At 43.0% G+C, this 20,350-nt stretch overlaps 1 pseudogene across 1 annotated transcript; it reads right to left on the reverse strand.

Moving 5' to 3' along the window:
* Positions 1-14,455: 14,455 nt before the first annotated feature.
* On the reverse strand, positions 14,456-19,080 carry LOC114671920 (FUN14 domain-containing protein 2 pseudogene; annotated as a pseudogene). The gene has a single exon (XR_013402676.1). The product of XR_013402676.1 is annotated as an FUN14 domain-containing protein 2 pseudogene (transcript).
* Positions 19,081-20,350: the final 1,270 nt, after the last annotated feature.

Here is a 20,350-nt window from a genome sequence, read left to right on the forward strand (position 1 = left end):
GCACACAAGCTCTGGCTATGATATATGTTAAATAAAATGTCCAGATAGAGTTTGAAATCAACCCCATATTATGCTTTACGGAAGTCACTTCTGAATTGTATGTTACCAATCCTAGCACAGTAATTCTCAATCCTAGATGCTCACTGAAGCCACCTGGGGAGCGTTAACAATTACTGATGCTGGGACTAACTCTGTCCCATTCCCCAAGATTTTGATTTAATTTGTCTGCTGTGTAATCTGGGTGTCTGGGATTTTAAAGCTTTGTGGGTCTCTTACAAACACTCTCTACCCCATGCTGGTGGGGAATAAGCAAACTAGGACAGAAGCAGGCGGAGGGCATTCTGCCTTATGTTGTAGGTAGCTGTCTGTCTTCTGTTATCATGGCTATAAGTGATCCTGAGGGCACGGAGTGTGTTTTATTCATTTCTTTATACTTTGTTTAGGACTGTCTGTTACTGCAGTCCCTCAGGAAAAGCATATGCCTTTCATTAGCTGAGTGATTGCAAGCAGCTTCACCTTTCTAATCCTCAATTTCCTCATCTGCAAAATAACAAAGTAATGGTATATACCTTGTATAGTTTATGTAGGGATTAAATACAATATGAAAATGGTTTAACAGAGTATCTGATACATTATAAGTGCTTATTAAATGCTTTAAAGATACTGTTCTTCGTATTAGCTATTTATACCAGAACTAAGAGTTTCTGCCTTATATTGTAAGGGAGGTAAGACTTGGTCAGGTGAAGTTAAGATTACATCTATGAAACTTGTTTATCATAAAGAGGGTTATTAAAATGATAAACAGGTTTAAAGAAGATTTAAGCAAATATTTATATATAGCATTCGTAGCAACTGGATTTTAGGGAAGGTAAGTATTCTTATTCCTAATCATTTGACTTAGACATGGACGGCAACTTTGACTTCCCAGAATCCACATCAGGCTATACTTTTAGAGAGAGGCTCCTGGATTAGGTATGCCCACTATGGAATTTCTTATGTCCCTAGGAATTAGAAGGCTTCATGTGAACAGATGTAGCTTTGGGATTTTGTAACTTTGTGAATAAAATTTCAGATGAGGACTAATATCCTGTGGTCTACTTGTATCCATCTGTTTTATGTGGCATTGTTTGTCACTGGGTATTAATTTACTCCTTCCTTTGTCCAGCATGAAGAATTAGAATACGTGGTAACTTGTTGAAATCACTGATTGCTGAATTTGCAGCACAGTCAGGAAATAAGCAGGTGGTAAGTGGTGAGTAACACAGTGCTTTGGAGGAGTGTAAATTAACAGCTTCATGAGGTATTGTAGTCAACATTTCTGCCTATGTCTATCATTTAGGGCAAAGCTGTCGGGGTACACAGCTTCTCCTTATCATGACCCAGATGGAATAAAAGAGGCCCAGACCCCGCCTGGATCCTTTAGGCCTTCCCATGCCTGGGTGCTCCTGACTTGATTCCTAGTAGCCACTCTCTCTGTGTCTGAGAGCTTGCCCCAAAGCAGCAGAAAGCCACCGGGCCTTCACTTATGCCAGGCCAGAAAGGCTGGGCAGTCCTCACCCATGACTCATGGGAGTTGAGGCATAAATGCCCGTTGCTCCTTTGCCCCTTGGGGTGATAATTATGAGGTGAATTATCTGTACTGTTTCTAGAACCTGCCTGTGGAATTATGATTCAGTTCTCTGTTGTGGTTGCTGGCTTCATAATGCCCACTTTATTCTGTTCCCTTACTTCATTGCTGCACTTCTCCCAGTAAATTACCTATGCCCTAATCCTCATCAGGGAACCCAAGCTATGACCCTGAGTTTTCTCACATATCCTGTGTACTTGGTTGGTCGGGTAGCATCTATGAGCCTCAGTGTTCTCACTATGTTTGTGAGGTTCCTAGACTCCCATATCAAAGGACCACAAACCTGGTGGCTTAAAACAACGGAAACATGTTCTCTCACAGTCTCCCATTCACAGGGCAGGGCCATGCTATTTGGTAAGGCTCTAGGGAGAATCCCTTCTTGCTGGTTTTCAGCCTCTAGTGGCTGCAGGAAATCCTTGGTGCTTCTTGGCTTAGGGCTGCCATCTGATCTCTGCCTCTATCTTTACATGACCTTTTCCTCTGGGTTTCTCTGGATATCCCAGTATTTCTCTCCTTTCTCTTATAAAGACACAAGTCATTGGCTTTAGGACCCACGCTAAATTCAAGATAATTTTATCTTGAAATTTTTAAACTACATTTGCAAGACCTTATTTCCAAATCCTTATTTCCAAAGACCTTATTTCACATACTGAGGTTCCTAATGAACATGCATTTTTGGGGGACACAATTCAACCCACTACCCTGTGAAAGGGGACCAGGAACCCCTATTCTCCATTGCTGTGAGGATGCAAGTTAGGCAAGTTCTTGGCGGAGGGTAAAGTGTTGTTCAGAGGTTCAAAGGTAAAGGTTTGCTGTGGTTGTTCTGGACTCAGGAGCTGCCGATGCTTGGCGGGCTGGTGGTGGGCGGGTAGGGGGAGTGGTGAAGCTCTGGTTCCACAGGTGGTTTCCCTCTCTCCTGGAGGCAGCTTCTGACAAGGGTACACTCACGATTTTCTCATTGGCTTTGCCTTCATTTTAGTATTGACAGTGTAGGGCTTGGAGTCAGACCAAGGTTCAAATCCCAGCCATGTACTAGTTCTTTGTGTTTGGACAAATTACATTAGCCTACTAAGGATGAAGTTTTTGAAAATGCCCCCCAAGAGATCCCTATAGCAGACACTTTGTGGCATTTAGCTATATCTTTCATGTGCTTCTAAATAGGGGTTTTACTCAGCTTCTTTCAAACAAAAACACAAGGACTAGACTTTACATACATGGAGGACTCAACAAGGCCCACGTTACCATCCTCAAGTACAAGGCACAGGGAGGTCATGGAGAATAAAAAAAAAATTATGTTTCTGGAACACCTGCTCAATAACAACCTATCCATGGTCCCTCAGTTGGTGGTGTTGACCCATTACATGAAAGAGAACCTGTCCAGGGTTTTAGTAGGACATAGTAGCGACTTAGGTGGGCACAAGCATTGATGTGTGGATAAATAAATCCATGAGTCAGCAAGATAAATCCAGAAAAAAAAGTGAGGGAAAAATGGAGGTAAGAAGAAAAAAACAGGAAGGAGAGGAGAAATTCAGACACATTTTGAGGATGGCTGGTAACATCAGTTCTCATGGGAGGATTTTCAAAGTATAAATGGCTTAATTCACCTTGTAGAACTTTGTCTTTCAAGATTCTGAGGACCAGTGACTTTTCTCTTCCTTAGCAAGCAAACCAATGCAAGATTGACTGAGAAACAGACACAGGCAGTGTGTGCGTAGTGAGAGCAAGATGATATTTTTAAAAATTTTTCTCAGAGCCATGCGAATGCTAAATAGACACAAATGCCACTTTCCACTCACTGACATGGGAGTTACAGTTTATGAGGTCTGTATACTGTTTTTATTTGACCTTTTTATAAGCAACCTCTGAGGCAGGCAGATTAGGTATTCAAAAGGCAAAACTATTTCTCTACTCACACTGTTGATGGCTGTTGTGAAACTTCAGTTCTTGTCTTCCTTGTTTAAAAGAATTTACACAGGACATGCACAGCAAAGGAGATGCAGCACAGAGCAACTTATTGCAAAGGAGAAGAATATTCTGAAAGCTAGGTGCAGAATACAGAGAGGATTCAGGGCGAGCTGCTCATAAGGATGAGACAGCAAAGCTTGGCACTAGGGAGACTCCCTTCATGGGAGTCTTACATGACCATTCATAAATGGGTGGGAAGAGGTGTTACTAGTAAGCATGTTCTTGGTGCACAGTCACAGTAGCTGTACATGCTTTTTCATATATTGCATGTCTAATTAGCATCTCCACGCTGGGGTATGTTTTTCTACTATTATCATGAGCAAAGGGTCAGTTTGAGGACGGGTGAAATTAAAATGTACATGCTGTCTGGGAGTGGGTGGGGAGCGGGATTCCCTGCTGGAGATAGCTTTGCTGGGGTAAGCTTAATTATAATGTGAGTGCTGGGGCTTATTGTGTTGACTGTATGGCCACCGTGATTGCCCCACCCTGAGAACATGTTTACTTCTTGACTACCTATCCTGCCTCAACGCAACACTTCTGGAGCCAAATGTGTGGATTTTATTTTTCCCTGACATTAACCACCTCTTGGAACACTGCCTAAGTGTCCTACAAGTTACCTCAATTCTGACACTAACTGCCTGGAATTAGCACAGACCCCATAGATTAAGGGCTGAGTCCCACAAGACTGCCTCTACTTCAGAAACCAAATCACAAGTCCCAAGCTGTCACCCGTACTTCTAATCAAAAGGCTATAAATGGAAGTTCCCACAACCTTCTCCTCATGTTCAATAATTTGTTAGAACAGCTCACAGGATCCAAGGAAACAGTCTACCCACTGTTACCAATTTATTACAAGGATATTTAAAAATACACAAATGAGCAGCTAAATAAAGAGATACACAGAGGTCTGGAAGGGTCCTGAGCACAGGAGCTTCTGTCCACACGGAGTTTTGAAGCGCACCACCTTCCCAGAAAATGTATCGTCTTGTTCACCAACTCAGAAGTTCACAAACCCTTTGGTTAGGGATTATATGGTGGTTTTGTTACGTAGGCATGACTGATTACATCATTGACCATTGGTGATGACCTCCAGCCCTTCTCGCCTCCCTGGAGGTCAGGGGGTGGGGCTGAAACCCTTTACCCACAGGCTTGTTCCCCTGGCAAACAGCTCCCCATTCTTCGGTGTTTCTGGAGATCACTCTGTTAACATAAACTTAGGTGTGGTTGAAGGAGTCTTGTTAGGAATAACAAGATATATATTTTTTCTCTTTATCACCCGGCAGCTATTTCAGGAAGTGGGGACAAAAGCAAAACACAGCAAAACATGCTCCCATTGCTTTTATCTCTTAGGAAATTATAAGGGTTTTAGGAGCCCCGGTCAGAAGCTGGGAATGAAGATTAAATATATATTTATTATTATATCACAGCATCACAGTATTGTTATCCCCACTTCATAAATCAGTAAGTGCATGAAAGTTAAAAACAATTATTCCAAGATTCCAGGGCTGGGAAGTGGAGGTTGATAGAAATCACACCTAAAATGTCTGCTGTCAAATCTGGGACTCTGTGCTGAAGCCTAATGTCTGAAAAAGGTTCTTAAATTCATTACTACTGTTCTTTCATAGACTCTAAGATTTGTCAGGCCTCTAAAGTTTATGGTCCCATAACGTCTGCCCCAGAAGCCAGGTTCACCCTCACCTCTTTCAGCGGCGGAGATCAGACAGGGCCCAGGGTTTGGGTTGGTCATGTCTGGGGAAGTTGGAACAAGGCAAATGTTCTGCATCCTCAAGAGCAATATTTGCCAAATGGGAGATAAACTATATCTTCAGATTTGATTTGGAAAGTCTAACCCTTTAAGTGACTTTGCAAAGCACTACATTAATAATATTGTCTCACAATTAATGGTGGGCTGGGAGCTGGTGACCCATGACATAGCTTTGGGCTGTTAGCTAACATGGTTATTACTTTAATGGGAAACTCCCAAGCCCTCGTCTTTTTGGTTCATAATGGAAACCATTTTAAGGGAAATGAAAGTTTTCTTTGAGTCAGAAGAATTTTAAAGATGAGATATTATGCAAGAAACCTCTTCTTAGTAGAGTCCCTGGAGCATGCGTGTGTGTGTGTGTGTGTGTGTGTGTGTGTGTGTGTGTGTGTGTCTGTCTCTAAACCTAGGTCGTGGATGCTTGGGAAACTTAGTAAGGAAGGTGGGTGACCTCTTCAATCTTCATCAACAGAAGTACTCACAAAGGCACTATTGAAGTAGTTATTTTGTTTGAAATTTTTGATTCACTTTAGGAAAAAAATGAAAAATCTTGGTTAAATTCTGTGTTACAGAAGAGGGAGTGCCACTAGAAAAGAGTTAGAGTTGGGGCCATAGGCATCTAGGTGTGGCCAAATTATGGTTCTGGCTACCTGTGCCCCTTGAGCTCATTCTCTCACTCTACACTTATGCTGTTCCACGGAGGCAGATGGGCCTTGATGTCTGTCACTTAGGCAGATATCCAGACAGACAGAATGGCTCTATAGTGAGTGTTGTTCATTTTAGGCTATCGAGCTTCCATTCTACCTCCCAACAGCATCTTGGTTTCCTTCTTGGGAATTACCTCTGTCTTGTGAAGCAATGAGGGTGGGTGCTGGGCCTCTTGCCACAGACTCCTCTGAGAGATCCCTGGGGATTCCCTTCCAGCCCTGGAGTCCCACAAGACTGCCCCCACTTCAGAAACCAAATCACAAGTCTCAGGTTGTCACCCATACTTCTAATCAAAAGGGTATAAATGGAAGTTCCCACAACCTCCAGCAAGCAGCATATGACGTAAGTTCAGCCAATTAGATCTTCTCTTCCAAAACTGTGACCCTGAAACAGAAGGATCAAAATGGGAGGAATGGTTTGAATCTACGTATCTGTCAGCAGGTTCTATGCGGGGAACAGACAGATGGTTGGATCTTGTCTTCACACTTTCTGGAGCTGTTCCATATTCTGAGAGTTCTCGTTCTCCAGCCTCCCCTTCAACCCTGTGAGTACCTCCATTGCCTTTGATTCATTGCTTCAATTGGTCAGAGTTTTGTTGTTTGCAACTACAAAACTGTAATTGGAGAAGTCCCTTCACTGATCCCCTTGCCTCAAGAACACCCTGCACATTTTGCCAAATTGCAAGTAGGACGATAACATGACCATACCTGAAAGGTTTCAAAGTCTGTTTCCTGTGGAGAAAGCTCATGCTCCTTAGTATGGCAGAGAAACCTCCCCCTTCCCTTGCCACGAGGTGGTGCTACCTCCTACTCAAAAATCATCTCTCTCCCAGATCTTTGCCCTCTTATCACAGTTCACCTCACAACTACCTCACCATTCTGAACTTAGGGCAAGAGTCACCTCCTGTATGAAACCTTTCTTGACCTGCTTCTCCCTAGAATTGACTACTCTCTACACAATTCTGTTTTGATCTGCTTATTTGTGTCTCTATGACCCTAGTAACTGAACTTTCTTTGAAGGTGAGCATTATATCACACCCACCTTTGTATTCCAAGAATAGATTTTTCATTTTGTATTTGTGGAATGGATGGATAATGAACAAGTGTTGCAATCATTAAGGCATACTCACACATGTAAGTCTGGCCCCTGTCCTTCTAAATGCCGGGACAGGGCTTGGACCTGGCTTGTAATCAGGGAAATGATCGTGATGATAGAAAGAGAGTGTAGTGACCTGTTCATAAAGATGGCTGCAACTATTCCTCCCCTCCTGTGCACATGCACCCTGGCACTGTGACTTTACTGCTCCTCCCATGAAAAAGTGGGTGTAATTTTCCTCCCGTTGAATCTGGCCCTGTGTGATGGTTCGACTATGTCCCCCAAAGTTCATATGTTGGAAATGCAATCCTTAATGCAGCAGTGTTGGAAGATGGGGCTTAATTAGAGGCGATTAGGTCATGAGGACTCCACCCTCATGACTGAATTAATGTCATTGTTGCAGGAGTGGATTATTTATTTTGAGAGTGGCTTTGCTATCTTGAGAATGGCTTTGTTGTAAAAGCAAGTTTGGCTCCCTTTTTCTCACTCTCTCTCCTAGGTGCTCTCTTGTCCTTTTCACTTCTGCCATAGGATGATGCGGCAAGAAGGCCCTTGCCAGATGCAGGGCCTTTGGACTTCTCAGCCTAGTTTTCTTTTCTTTATAAATTACCCAGTCTGTAGTATTCTGTTATAATAGTGGTAAATGCACTAAGATACCATGTGACTTACTTAACCAAATGAATGTGTTTGAAGTGATGTTATGAGACTTCTGAATCTCAGCCTCAAAAAGTCTTAGGGTTTCTGCAATTGCTCTTTTGGATTGCTGACCTGAGACCACCATGGAAAGCAATTCTGCCCAGCATGCTGGAGCGTGAGAATGAAGGCACTGCAGTGAGCAGCCAGCACCAATTTCCAGGCATGTGAACCAGGCCATCTTCTAGCATCTCTCCCTGAGACAAGCTGCCAGGTGGCTGCATCCATGTGAATGGCCTCTAGAGACAGCAGCAGAAGTGCTGCTCAGATGCTCCAGACCAAATTGTTGGCCCAGAGTTGTGAGCAAATAAATGGTGATTGTGTTAAGCTGCGAAGTTTTAGGTGGTTTGTTATGCAGGGGTAGAGAACAGATACAGAGATATTGGTAATCAGTTAACATAAAGAACAGGGGTGCATTGTCCCCTGAATGTCCTCTATTCTTCAATAGTTGTGACAATTTGCCTCCAGTGACCATTTAAGATGTTGACCATTGTGGCAAACGGTCACAGTTTACCTCAGGCTCTTTGCTGCCTGGATTAGTGTGCTTGGGTTGCCATGGCAAACTGCCACAGGCTTAAATAACAGAAATTAATTTTTTCATAGTTCTGGAGGTTGCAGGTCTGAGATCCAGATGTCAGTCAAGTTGGCTTCTTCTAAGACCTCTCTCCTTGGCTTGTAGATATCTGTCTTCTTCCAGTGTCTTCACGTGGTCCTTTCTCTGTGTCATTTGATATCCTAGTCTCTTCTTCTCATAAGGACACCAGTCATACTGTATTAGGTCCCAGCCGTATGAACTCAACTTACCTTCATTACCTTTTAAAAGATGCTGCCTCCAAATATAATCATACTCCGAGGTACCAGGGGTTAGAATTTCAACAAATAATATTTGGGGGGAGGGGGGGTACATAATTCTGTCTAATCACTGCTTAAAGTTTAAGCACTAGCTTATTTTACCATCGACTCCTTGCCTACTGGTAGTTGAAGAAGCGATAGTAATGTGCTTGGACTGACCAACAATTTAGTAGCCAGGAATCATTCTGAGAAATACCCTTCCAGGTCTGCAAAAACCATAAAGCAATTGAGGGAGTTGAGGTCCATATGTCACCTTCCTATCCAAGTACCAAGCCTTTTCTGGCTGTTTGCTGGGGCTGTCTGGACATTTTCTGGAGGCACACCGCAAAAGGCAAGTAGGCGCAGCCTAAGGTGGTAGTTTGGCAATCCATAGAGGCTGATGCAAGCTGGGACCAGCTCTGCAGATGCTGTCGGGTTCCTACTGTGGGAGATATCCTCTTGCTAAGAGTAACACATTTCCTTGAGTAAGTGACAGGGTGGGAATATAGCTTTCGCCAGACTCTCAAATAGAAAAACAAACTCACATGATTTGGAGACAAGGAATGTGCTTAAAATCTGGTAATTAAATCTGGTCCCTTAGCAGCCAGCCCACAAATGCAGACAGTGAAGGCAGAGGTCAGTGGAGGCGGCAAGATGGACACACAGATGTGTGTCTTTGGATATTTACCTTGATTAATGGATACACATACAGCAAAGGAGGAATTTGGTTAATAGAATTATCTAGATATCTGAAGGTTAATCAGTTAGTATTTATTGAATGTTTGCTGCCTGTGAAGCCCTGTATTATGGGTTGTGAAGAAAGATGCCAATCTGAACTCTTGCTGTTTAAATAATTTGAGATGCTTGAGTCAATGTTTCTGCCTAATTAAGTCTAAGTTAGCTTGCAAGACTGAACCTGATGACTGGCTTCTAGACAGCCTCAGGGTGCTAATTCTTATTCCTAGTGATTATTGGTACAGGGCTGGAGCTGGCTGTGGAAAGCTGATTGGGCTGCGTGTCAATGGATCCAATCCATTCTTTCATCTATTTACACAACAAGCATTCATTGAAGATCTCATTATGGATGCCAGACCTGTGTTATGCACCCTGAGATCTGCAGAGAATGCGGAATCAGGGCTGCTATGTCAGAGAGCTTAATCCCAGTAGGTTCTTTAGAGACTCAACCTAGAAGTTGCTCATTTGAGTAAATTCTTAAAAATAATAGCTCATGTCCTGTTACTCGTATTACTCTAAAAATGGACTTCAACTTACTAGAAGGATTCATATAAGTTAATACCAGGTAGGTTGCATGAAATTTTACGTTATGTGTTCACTTGAATCATACATGTTTCATTGCATAACTATATGTAATGATCATTCCCATTAATCAAGTCATTGCTGCTACATGCCTGTCTTTGCTTACATGTACATACAGGCACAATGACATAGAAATTGACCTGTATAAACATGTCTGTATAAGAAAAGAGAAACTTCATATACTGCCATTCCTAACAGAGAGTCCACAGGGGCAGCTGCTAGCATGAGATTTTGGAGAGGGGGCCCAGTCTAAGATTCACGGTGAGTGGTCAGCTGCAGGTACTGGCATTCGCTGGGAGAACAGGTTTTGGTGCTGAAAGCACAACCAAGGGTTAGCATGAGGAGGGAGCAGGATGCAGATGAGGTGACAAATAGAAAAAAGTCTAAAATACGTGGGGCATTCAAGAAGGCCAGAATGATTCTAAGTCTACTAGGTGGTGCCTCTGTGGGAGGCTGCCTGCTGTAAAGAGTTTTCATCTGGAAGCTAGAAGGACTTTGTTCTGAATGCAGAACTTCTGACTCTTCTGCATATGAGTTACCTCCCTCTCTCACTTATGGGGTAGCTTAAGTAAAATAACATACGTGAAGTACTTATTGTAACTTAGAAAACTTTCAACAAATGCTGGTTCCTTTCCTTTTCTGGCTTGAAGCCACTTTTGGTGTCTTAAAGGTGTCACCCAGTAACAGGAAAAAGACAGACAGATCATGCAGTGTCCCCAGAAATGTACATCCTAGTTGAATGAAAGTTGAGAAATTTTTCTCTTTTCCACCACCTTCAGAGCTCTTTTACTTCCCAGGGAGCATAACAAATATCTGGGGAGAATTGAATTCCACAACTCTCTGATCTTAAAGTCGACAGAACTAGGCACGTTTTCTTAGAAGGTTGAGGTGCCTGTAGATGGCAAGTGAAGCATATAAATACTGACACATGCAAGAAAATTGTACGGTGAAAAGGAACTCTTCAGGCGGAATATTGATCATGACAGCACAGAGCTTCCATAGGGTCACGTTTCTCGGCTGTTGTTAGGTCATGGCAAGCATGATCATTGGGTCTGAGTGAGCCGAGGAGAAACTTTAAGGGCAGAAAAAAGATGTAGCTAAGTTCTATAAAGCATTAAGTGTGTGCTAGACATTCTTTCTTCTAAACACTTTTACATATTAACTCATTTAATTCTCAGAAAAGTGCTCTGGTGGGTACTATTACAGCTGGGAGACGGGCACAGAGAAGAAAAGCAGACTGTCAGAGTCACACAGCTAGTGAATGTCTGAGCCATGACTGAAACACAGGCAGCCTCCAAGCCAGGGCTCAAGAACATGATGCTATGGTTCCCATTATAATTTGACAAAGAAGTTTGAGACATTTTAAAATTTAATGCCAGAAGGATAAAAGATCTAAATGTGAACAGCAGAACTATAATTCTTCTAGAAGTGAATATGAAACGATATCTTTATGTGCTTGGAGCAGGGAAATATTTCTTAAATAAGACCATGAAACCACTAACTCTAAAGAAGAGACAGATAAATTCAACTCTATGAAAACTAAGAATTTCTGTTCAACAAAACACACCAACAAGAAAGTGAAAAGACCAACCATGGGGGTGGGAATGGTATTTCCAACAGTTATCGTTACAAGAGACCAGTGCCCAGCACACATGTACAACTCCTTCACCAAGTAAGAAAAAGGCAAACAATACGAAAGAAATACTGGCAAAGGAATCTAATACATTCATCACAAAATGAAAATATAAATGGCCAAGAAATATGTGAGAATGTGTTTAACTTCATTAGTCATTGAGGAAATGCAAAATAAAACTGCCAGGGAATATGGCTAAAATTAAACACTCTGAAATACCCTGTGTTGGTGAGGATGCAGAAGAGTGGAAATGCTCAGTAACACTGGTAGAAACATAAGATGGTGCAAACGCTGCAGAAAACTCAGTTGAAGATTTTCACACTTTATGAAGGACACCCCAGGGCATCCTTTGCTGAGTCTATGCCTAGAAAAATATATGTACAGGTGGACACATGGAAAAAGCAAACAATGTTCCTAGCAGCTGTGTTCATAATTGCCCCAAACTGGATGCAACATAAGTGCCTATAAACAGATAAGTGGAAAAATAAATTGTACTGCATGCATACAACGGAATACTATCCAGCCGTGGAAAGGAATGAACCATAGCTACACACAGTGACATGCATGGATTTTACAAACATTAATAAATGTGAATGATTAACATAAGAAAGGCATTGATTCTGCCATTCCCTATACCAGACCCCACCCCCTCCTACCACCACATTCCTTACTACTGGGAAGGGGCAAGAAGCAGCCTCTGGTCCTCACCAATCATAAAGTGGGTGAGGTTCAACGATTTCCCTGGGGCTGGGCATGGTGACTCACACCTGTAATCCCAGCATTTTCAGAGCCTCAGGTGGGAGGATCTCTTGAGCCTGGAATTCAAGGTTACGGTAAGCTGTGATCATGCCACTGCACTCCAGCCTGGGTGACAGAATGAGACCGTCTCTAAAAAAGAAATAAATAAAAAAACAAAAAAAGGATTTCCCTGGACCTTTCATCCAAGGTCATGGGCCTGGTCTGTTCTCTCTGAATTGCACAAACAAAATGGGTTATGAAGATGCTCTCAAAAGTAGCATGTATATTTAAAAGGAGTCTTCTGGAGAAAGTGAAAAAAGTGCCACAGTGGGCCACTGGGGACAGACTTGGGGACAAGCTTTCATTTGCAGCAGAAAGAATGGCTTGCTCATTGTTAAGACCGTATGACCTAGAAGCTCTTCTGCAGTCTACTGATAAACTCTGATCCAGGGTTCTAACAGGTACAACTTAAGATATTTCCTCCGGCTTGGAATTCAGAAGAAACACACATGAATGGTTCAACATGGCAGAGAGTGACTGAACTTTTAGAGGAGTCAATGTTCTTGGAGCAGGTAATTTCCCAATTGGTCCAGTTTTCCCTGGAGTTGCAGGAGAGGACAGCAAGGATGATGTGAAGGGCTGATTTTTTCAGTTAACCCTCAGCATGTCCTATATTTTCAACCTTACAAGAAGAAAGGCCCTGGGCTAGATAGGTCTCAGGAGCTCAGGGTTCTAGACCTGCCTCTGACATTTTATAAACTTTGGAACTCAATTTCTTTCTCTGTATAATGAGAGATTTAAACAGAATGATTGCTAAGTCAGTGTTAATTCTGAACTACACTCCCCTTTCTCTCTACACATTTCAATGAACATAATTCAAGCCAGCATATAGCTTTTACAACCTTCAATTCATTTAGTTGCCACCAATTCCCCTTCTATGGTTGGAATACCTGTATCTTTTATTGGTTGAGAATCCCCTAGACACCTGCTGGGTGCTTGATTTGGGTTGGACAATCCCTATGTGGTGATACTTGTTCGATGCATTTTGAATCAGTCACCCAAACTCTATCCAGTTGTGTGACCTTAGGGTGCAGTCTGAAGAGGGCTGTCCCACATACTTAGGTCCTGGACCAGTCACATGGAACAGAGAGGTGTTTGTGGGGCTTTCCGCATTTTGACTGTATTTCTAATATCAAGGGGACACAGGTCTGGCCTAAGGCCAATGTGGCTGAAATGTTATTCATGTGTTGTGACTTAGTCCCCCCATGCCTAAGGCAGATATTTCTAATCCTTCATAGTACAACACTCTAATTGACCACAGTTGGCACCCAAGATGGGATCAATTTGTCATCTTTGAGAAGGAGGAAGGTATATACATTTAACTCAGTGTAACCTCATTTAGCCCCAAAATGCATGGCATGCGAGGATCCATAGCTGATTACTTAACTCTATGAATTCTTGGGACTTGCTTTTTCAGGGCCTCTTCTGCTTCGACTTTTGTGACATGTGCTTTTCCTGTTATACTTAGTATTCACCTTTAATGTCAGATTTTCCCTAATAAATACACATCATGGTTTAGGAAAGGCTTTTGCTGTCTCTTGGGATTCCTCTCTCTGAATTCTCCACCCATCTCCTGGCCATCTCTTCTCCGGGAGTGAACAGATTGCTCTTTCCCTTTCCTTCATGGCATAACAGCTTATTGAAAACTTCCTTTGTGCCAGGTACTAGTTTTAATTCTTTGCAAGTACTATTTCATTTAATCTTTACACAACCTCTGAAAGATCTACTTTCAATATCCTCATTTTGCAGATAAGAAAACTGAGGTATAGAAGAGTTAAGTAACTTGTCTAATGTCACACAGCTAACAAGCAGCAGAGCTGGGATTCGAACATACACAGCCGTGTTTCAGAGCCCATGATCTCAGCCCCCACACTGTACTGTCTCTTATTAAAGTGTTTATTCTAGACAAATGCAGGATTCTTCCTAAGAGGAGCTTTGGTGAACAGAAACTTCTTCATCTCTTTCTGTAAATATGCATATTTTAAAATTTTGCCTTGGATAGCCAACACTGGAAATACTCAACCTTGAAAATACTGTTTTATTGATTCTAAGACACAATAGAAGGGAAGGTATACCATTATTTTATGTATTAAACTATGACAACAGCATAATGGTAGTCTACCATAACTGATAACTTGGTTACATTGTTTCAAAATTTCTTAAACAAATTCCAAAAACCTAGGCAATTCCTCCTGCCTTCAATCTCAGTAACAAAATATTACATGCTTCATCCACTTGTAGACAGCTTTCTTTCTTAGGTCCTGGAAAGGGCTTGCTTATTATTTTCTAAGAAAATGTGAAATTTCAGTCATTCCTTCAATGTCAAGCATTTGTTTTGCTAATATCATATTGACACCTCACTGCTCTATTTTTCTCCCTTTCTGAAAACACAATAAGCATTTCATTTTAATGCTGAATCACTGTATGTTTTGGAGACCTTTTTTCCTTTTTATTTTAGAAATGTTTAAATGTATAAAAGAGTGGAAAGTATAAAATAATAAACTCTGAATCCATTACCTAACTTCAATAATTACTGACATTTTTCTGGTTTGAAGACATCTTACATAACTAAACTCAGTACATGAGTAAAGAAAATGGGACTATCTCTGTGCATGTTGGGGCATGTGGGCAATGACAATTTTGCTGTAACTATTCTCTGGCTAGGAGGAACTGGGGGCCACCATTACTGCAAGGACCACTCTAATTTCAGAGATACTAAAATGCGAAAAAAATGTGCATCTTACAATTGATGACATGCAGAAGCAGTGAGGCTAGGCTGTTTTAATTATGAATTTGTATCTAATGGGTCAGAATTTTCCTTAATACTTTGTGACTTTTAAAATATTTATTTTACTGTTTGTCCTTTCAGCCCTCTCTACCACCAAAACACAGAGAGAGAAGACCATTTCCATGTTTCTTCACCTAGACTTTGGACTTTATGGTCAGATAGGTGTTTAGCACTCCACTGATTACTTTGGTGAGGTTTTGGTGGAGATAGTCCAGTACCTGTTTTTCCCCAGTAAGAATGGAACCTTGTCCCTGGGGCATTGGGCCACTCACATGCTCCTGGCAATGTATGCACAGCTCAGATCTGGCTTGCTGTATGCTTTTGGGCTGCAACCAGGACATATGCTTCTGTAAACAACAGGGATGCTCACTGTTTGCACATTTAGTATCTGAACAAGGTACTGAATCCCCTGTACCCTCTCTTGCCCTGATGATCTTGTCACTTGGACTCAAGGACTTCCCTCTCAATTGCGTTTTTTCTGGGGTGACTATTACCTCTCCTGTCAAAATGTCTTCTTGGATTGGTATTCTGTTGACAGATATCCTAGGTCTGGAAACAGACACCCAAACCTGTGAATTCTCATGTTAAGGAACTTGTTCTAGGCTTGCAATGCTGAGCATTCTGAGCTGAGTGCCAGAGCCCGGAGAGGATAGTTTGGCCAAGGGATGCCCTCTCCCAGCTCTGACCCAATGGTGTTACCACGTATGGGAAGAACAACATTGGCAGGAAGCAGTCTGGGCATTGGCAGAAACCTCACGAGGAGGAGAGTCAGGAGAACTGAGCCATAATGTCAGAGGGAGCTGTGATAGTGGGAAAGACCCTAATGGGATGTCAGGGAACCGACGTTGAGATCTTAGCCTTGTTGACTGTTAGCTGTCGAAGCCATCGCAATGACACACATGTACCCAATGGGCCTTGCCATTTCCATGCATTCTGACCAACCTCCACTAGCCAGCCTCTGCTTCCTTTTGTCTGCATGCTTTTCTTTCTTTTTTTTAAAAAGCCATGAAGTCCACTCTGCTCACATCCTGCCCCAGCAGCCTTAACCAAGGACTCTGCAGGACTGGCATGCAAATACCCCAGCTCCCTCATTCCATGGGCAGGATAACTTCAAGGCCTGCATTGTACTCCACTTCCAGAATTTCCTCAGGGAATTAACTTTCAGTTGTCCCCAGAGGGAGAAGACTGATAAATCATTTTACTGGCTACCTTCTCTTCCTGGGTTCACTTTTCCACTCTTCTGGCAGTTTTTCTTGCCTGTCTTAAATACACTACCTGTATTTGATTGCTTGTTTCAAGGTCTGGGGACACTCAAACTAAGACAATAGGTAAGTGGGTCATTTAATTTCTTAGGCCATAGGTTTTTCACCTGTTAAGTGATAGAAAAGCTGAGAAGATAGAAAAGCTGCTAGAGTTTCATGAGCTCAGGACAGACTTGTGAGTAGACAAGGCAAGTTTCACTATCCTTCATTTTTCAGATAAGGAACCAGAGGCCCAGAGAGGTTTTCTGGATTGTTCATGGCCCCTCCCACTGATAACTTGCCAAACTGGGATGGGACACAGACCTTTGAACCCTGAAACCAGTCAGCTTCCATCCCTGTGTTTCTTGGTCTCTACTGTTTCTTTCCAAGAGTAGTTCTTACATTTCTCAGAATGCAAGAAAGAAGAGTCCAGTGTCAGAGACAGATTCTGTTATCTGGGTTTTGTTCTCTGGACTGTGGTCAGTCTTGGCTGGAGGAGGTACTCCTGGCCTCTCTCTACCCTGGTTAGGCTCAAAACCTCCTGCACAGATCATCTTCTGGGGCTGAGTTCTCAGGGCCACAGAACCTTAAGGAATGTATTCATATCTCATGTCCCACCTTCTGGCAGATCCCTGCAGTCCTCTAATGGGCTTTGGTCAATCAATCCCAGGGCCATGGTTGAGAAATTTTTGATGGATAGACTGTGGTGCTCCAATTGAGGGAGTCCCTACCCAGTAATATCTATACCTATTCACTGCAGCAGTGCCTGAAACTCTCACAACACTGTGGAATTCAGGTTGAGTCAACAGAACCCTTGTCAAAGTAGCAGGGTTGCCAGGGAGGGGTAACACAGGAGTGACTTTCAATCTTCATTTGATGCCTTAGCACACATGCAGAGCATCCTGACTCTCAGAGTGGAAGGTACTTCCTAGGAAGTCAAATGATCAGGTTAAAGTAGATCAGTTGCCCAGAGAGAAATTGAGGGAGAAGAACACAGGTAGGGATAGGTATGTTTTGAAGGGGTAGAAGGGGTCAGGGAAGCCAAAGTATGAGGTTCTGCTCATGTGGGCAACAGAGAAGTGTTGCCTTGCTTAGCAAAAGGGTAGAGAATGAGGGCCCTGGGCATTAGGGGTTTGGAAACAGGGGGCACCTGGGGTAAGGGTAAGAAATATGTAAGGGTCACCCAAGGTTATCCTTCACAGTTTTGCTTCAGATCATCCCTTACCTTGATCTGCCCTGACCACATTTGTCCATCCATTTTGCAAGTGTGACACCCCAATTTTTCATTTTTTTTTTAATGCTTAAAGGCAATTGTATTCAGTTCCTTTCCATGCAGCACATAATAAGGTAATCCATGTGCTTATTTCTTTTTCAAATCAACAGTTCAGGACGACCTTTCAGGATCCACTCATCCTCCACAGTCAGCCATCTTGCAATGTGTTCTCCTAAGTGTCTTGCATGGAGGTAGAAGAACCTTCTTGCTGACCTACAGACTGACCAAGTAGGGGGTGTACTGGAAGGAGAGCTAAGGACTATTGTCTCTTCTGCAACCATCAAGCTTATGGTGCCACATTAACTTGTACCAACAGATGCTTATAGAAGCCACTTGGATTTGCCACAGCAGGGAGGAAGGCATGGGAGAAGAGGAGGAGGGACTCAGTGTCCTATGATGGAGTATAGAGGCTGCTGGCTGGAAAAAACCAGGAACAATGAAAATGAGGTTATCTTCCTCAGGATGCCATGCCAAGCAGAAAGCCCCCGAAAAATCCCCCAGTCACTAGAATATTCTTCTTCACAAATGACACCACCTCCTCAGCTTTGCTCCTGACCTCGGTAGGTATCTGATTGCTCTTACGGATCTTCAGCTGCTCTTTGGCTTTCTTCATGTCCTTCTCCACTCGTTGCCAATCAACTTTGATGTACCCAGAATGGTTTGCAAGTTGAAGGAGAAAAAATCCACCTCCCACAGCTGTTGCAGCCAACTTTCCAACCTTCTGGAATATGAAACCCGTGCACCATCCAGTGACACCTCCAATGAACAGCTGGGTTGCCACGCTATACTTTTCGGCTGAAAGTCCACATTCTGGCCCGAACAGCTTACGCCACCATGGCTGCTGCTTAGCAAATTCTGCAAGGTCCACTGACTCAATATCTCCCTCAAAGTTTCCTTCACTGGACGCGGCCATTTTGGTGAGCTAGTCTCACAGGGACACACGCAGGGGATCTGCGCGGTATGCCACGGAGTGGCACGCTGTTGTGACCACCACTTGGCTTCCTGCACGTGGGGTAGATGTTTCCACCTGGCTTCCTGCACGTGGGGCAGATGTTTCCATTCCCACGGCGGCCGCGGAAGAGGGCGGGCCTGGCGCGCTGCGACCGCTTCCTGTCTCGGCAAGCGGCTGCGTCACAAAGTTCCGCGGGGCGGCGTCACAAGCCCCGCAGACCCGCCCAACAGATGCCATCCTGTTTTTTTTGTTTGTTTGTTTTTTTGTTTTTTTTAAGAAGCAGTGTGGAATGGTGGAAAGAGCAACGAATGGACCACATGTCCAAGGATAAGACCTGAGTCTCTGTTTTCTCATCTATAGAATAAGAAAAATACAGTATTATTGTGAGGATCCAATAAAATTATGTGTGTGAAATATTTTGTAAATTGCAAAACTTCTAGGCAAATGTCCAGGTGAATTATCTTGGAAAACACTTCCCTTCACACTGTCAACAGTCCCCCCTTTTGAGACTCAGTCAAAGATTTTTGTAGTATATTTGGGGAAACCTGTAGCCTCTCTGGATTTTGCAAAACCTGAGTGAGAAATTACTTCACCAGGCCTAGCATTTACTTTTTCTCTTGGACTTACCTGAAAAGAGCTGTCCGAAGTGTCATCTGTGGGAAGGTAAAGAAAAGAGGGGAATATGCTTCAGGAGGCAGATGGGGCTGGGCTGTCGACCCTTCAAACATGAAAAAACTGTGCTGCCTGGGACCTTTTGTGTGGTGCTTTCTCAGCCTGCAACAAAAAGCGTTCCCAATTTGTAGGGTCTGGAATGGCAGGGGTTGTTGCCTGGGAACCCTCTGCAAATATCAAACCCATTTTTGGGCTGAGGAAGGCATGGTTCTAATTGAATTTTTCCTCCCACCTTCTGTTCTGCAGCTGTAACAGGATTGCTTGTGCCATTGTGGCCTTTTTACCAGGGCTGGACTGGAAAAAGCAAATTTTATCCAATGCAATATATGAACAGGAATTAAGTCTGAACTTTTGAAGTATATAGTTTATGTCCTGGTATCTTCTTGCTGCTGGAATTTATTGTGCCCATCTTAAGGATAACATAACAGCAAGTCTTCATCTAAGTAAAAAGTAAAAGGGAGAAAGGCAGAGAGAGAAATGGGCAGAAACTTTGAAGGGTGGATCTCACTTTCCTTGTAACTCTATAAATGAGTTCCAGTTCTCTTTCATCTTAAAGCCTGTCCCCTTCAGCCCCTGCAAAACCCTTTTTTGACACTGAATTATTTCCCTCTTCCTATGGTTAAGCTGCTTAAAAATAATCTCTATTCATCATCTCCACCTCTTTACTGCACATAACTTGCCCACCTACTCTGTCTGCCTTCTGCCTTGCCCAGTTCACTGGCCTTGCCCTCCTGATATCACAATTGATCTCTCAGTTATAATCCTTTTCCTCTCTCTGGCCCCACTTCTGCTACTTTATTTCAGGCCACTGTTGTCTCATGGCTGAATTACTTCAACAGCTTTCTAATGGGTCCTCTTGTCTCCTATGTTGCCCCGCATTAATCCATTCTTTTTACTGCTTCCAAAGGGATGCTCAAAGGCACTTCGAGGCTGTCAGGATGCTCCAAATCCCCCAGCCTGGCTTACTAAGCCATTTGAAGTGGCCAGTGCCCACC

The sequence above is a fragment of the Macaca mulatta genome, chromosome 13, assembly GCF_049350105.2.
Source record: "Macaca mulatta isolate MMU2019108-1 chromosome 13, T2T-MMU8v2.0, whole genome shotgun sequence".
Lineage (NCBI taxonomy): Eukaryota > Metazoa > Chordata > Mammalia > Primates > Cercopithecidae > Macaca > Macaca mulatta.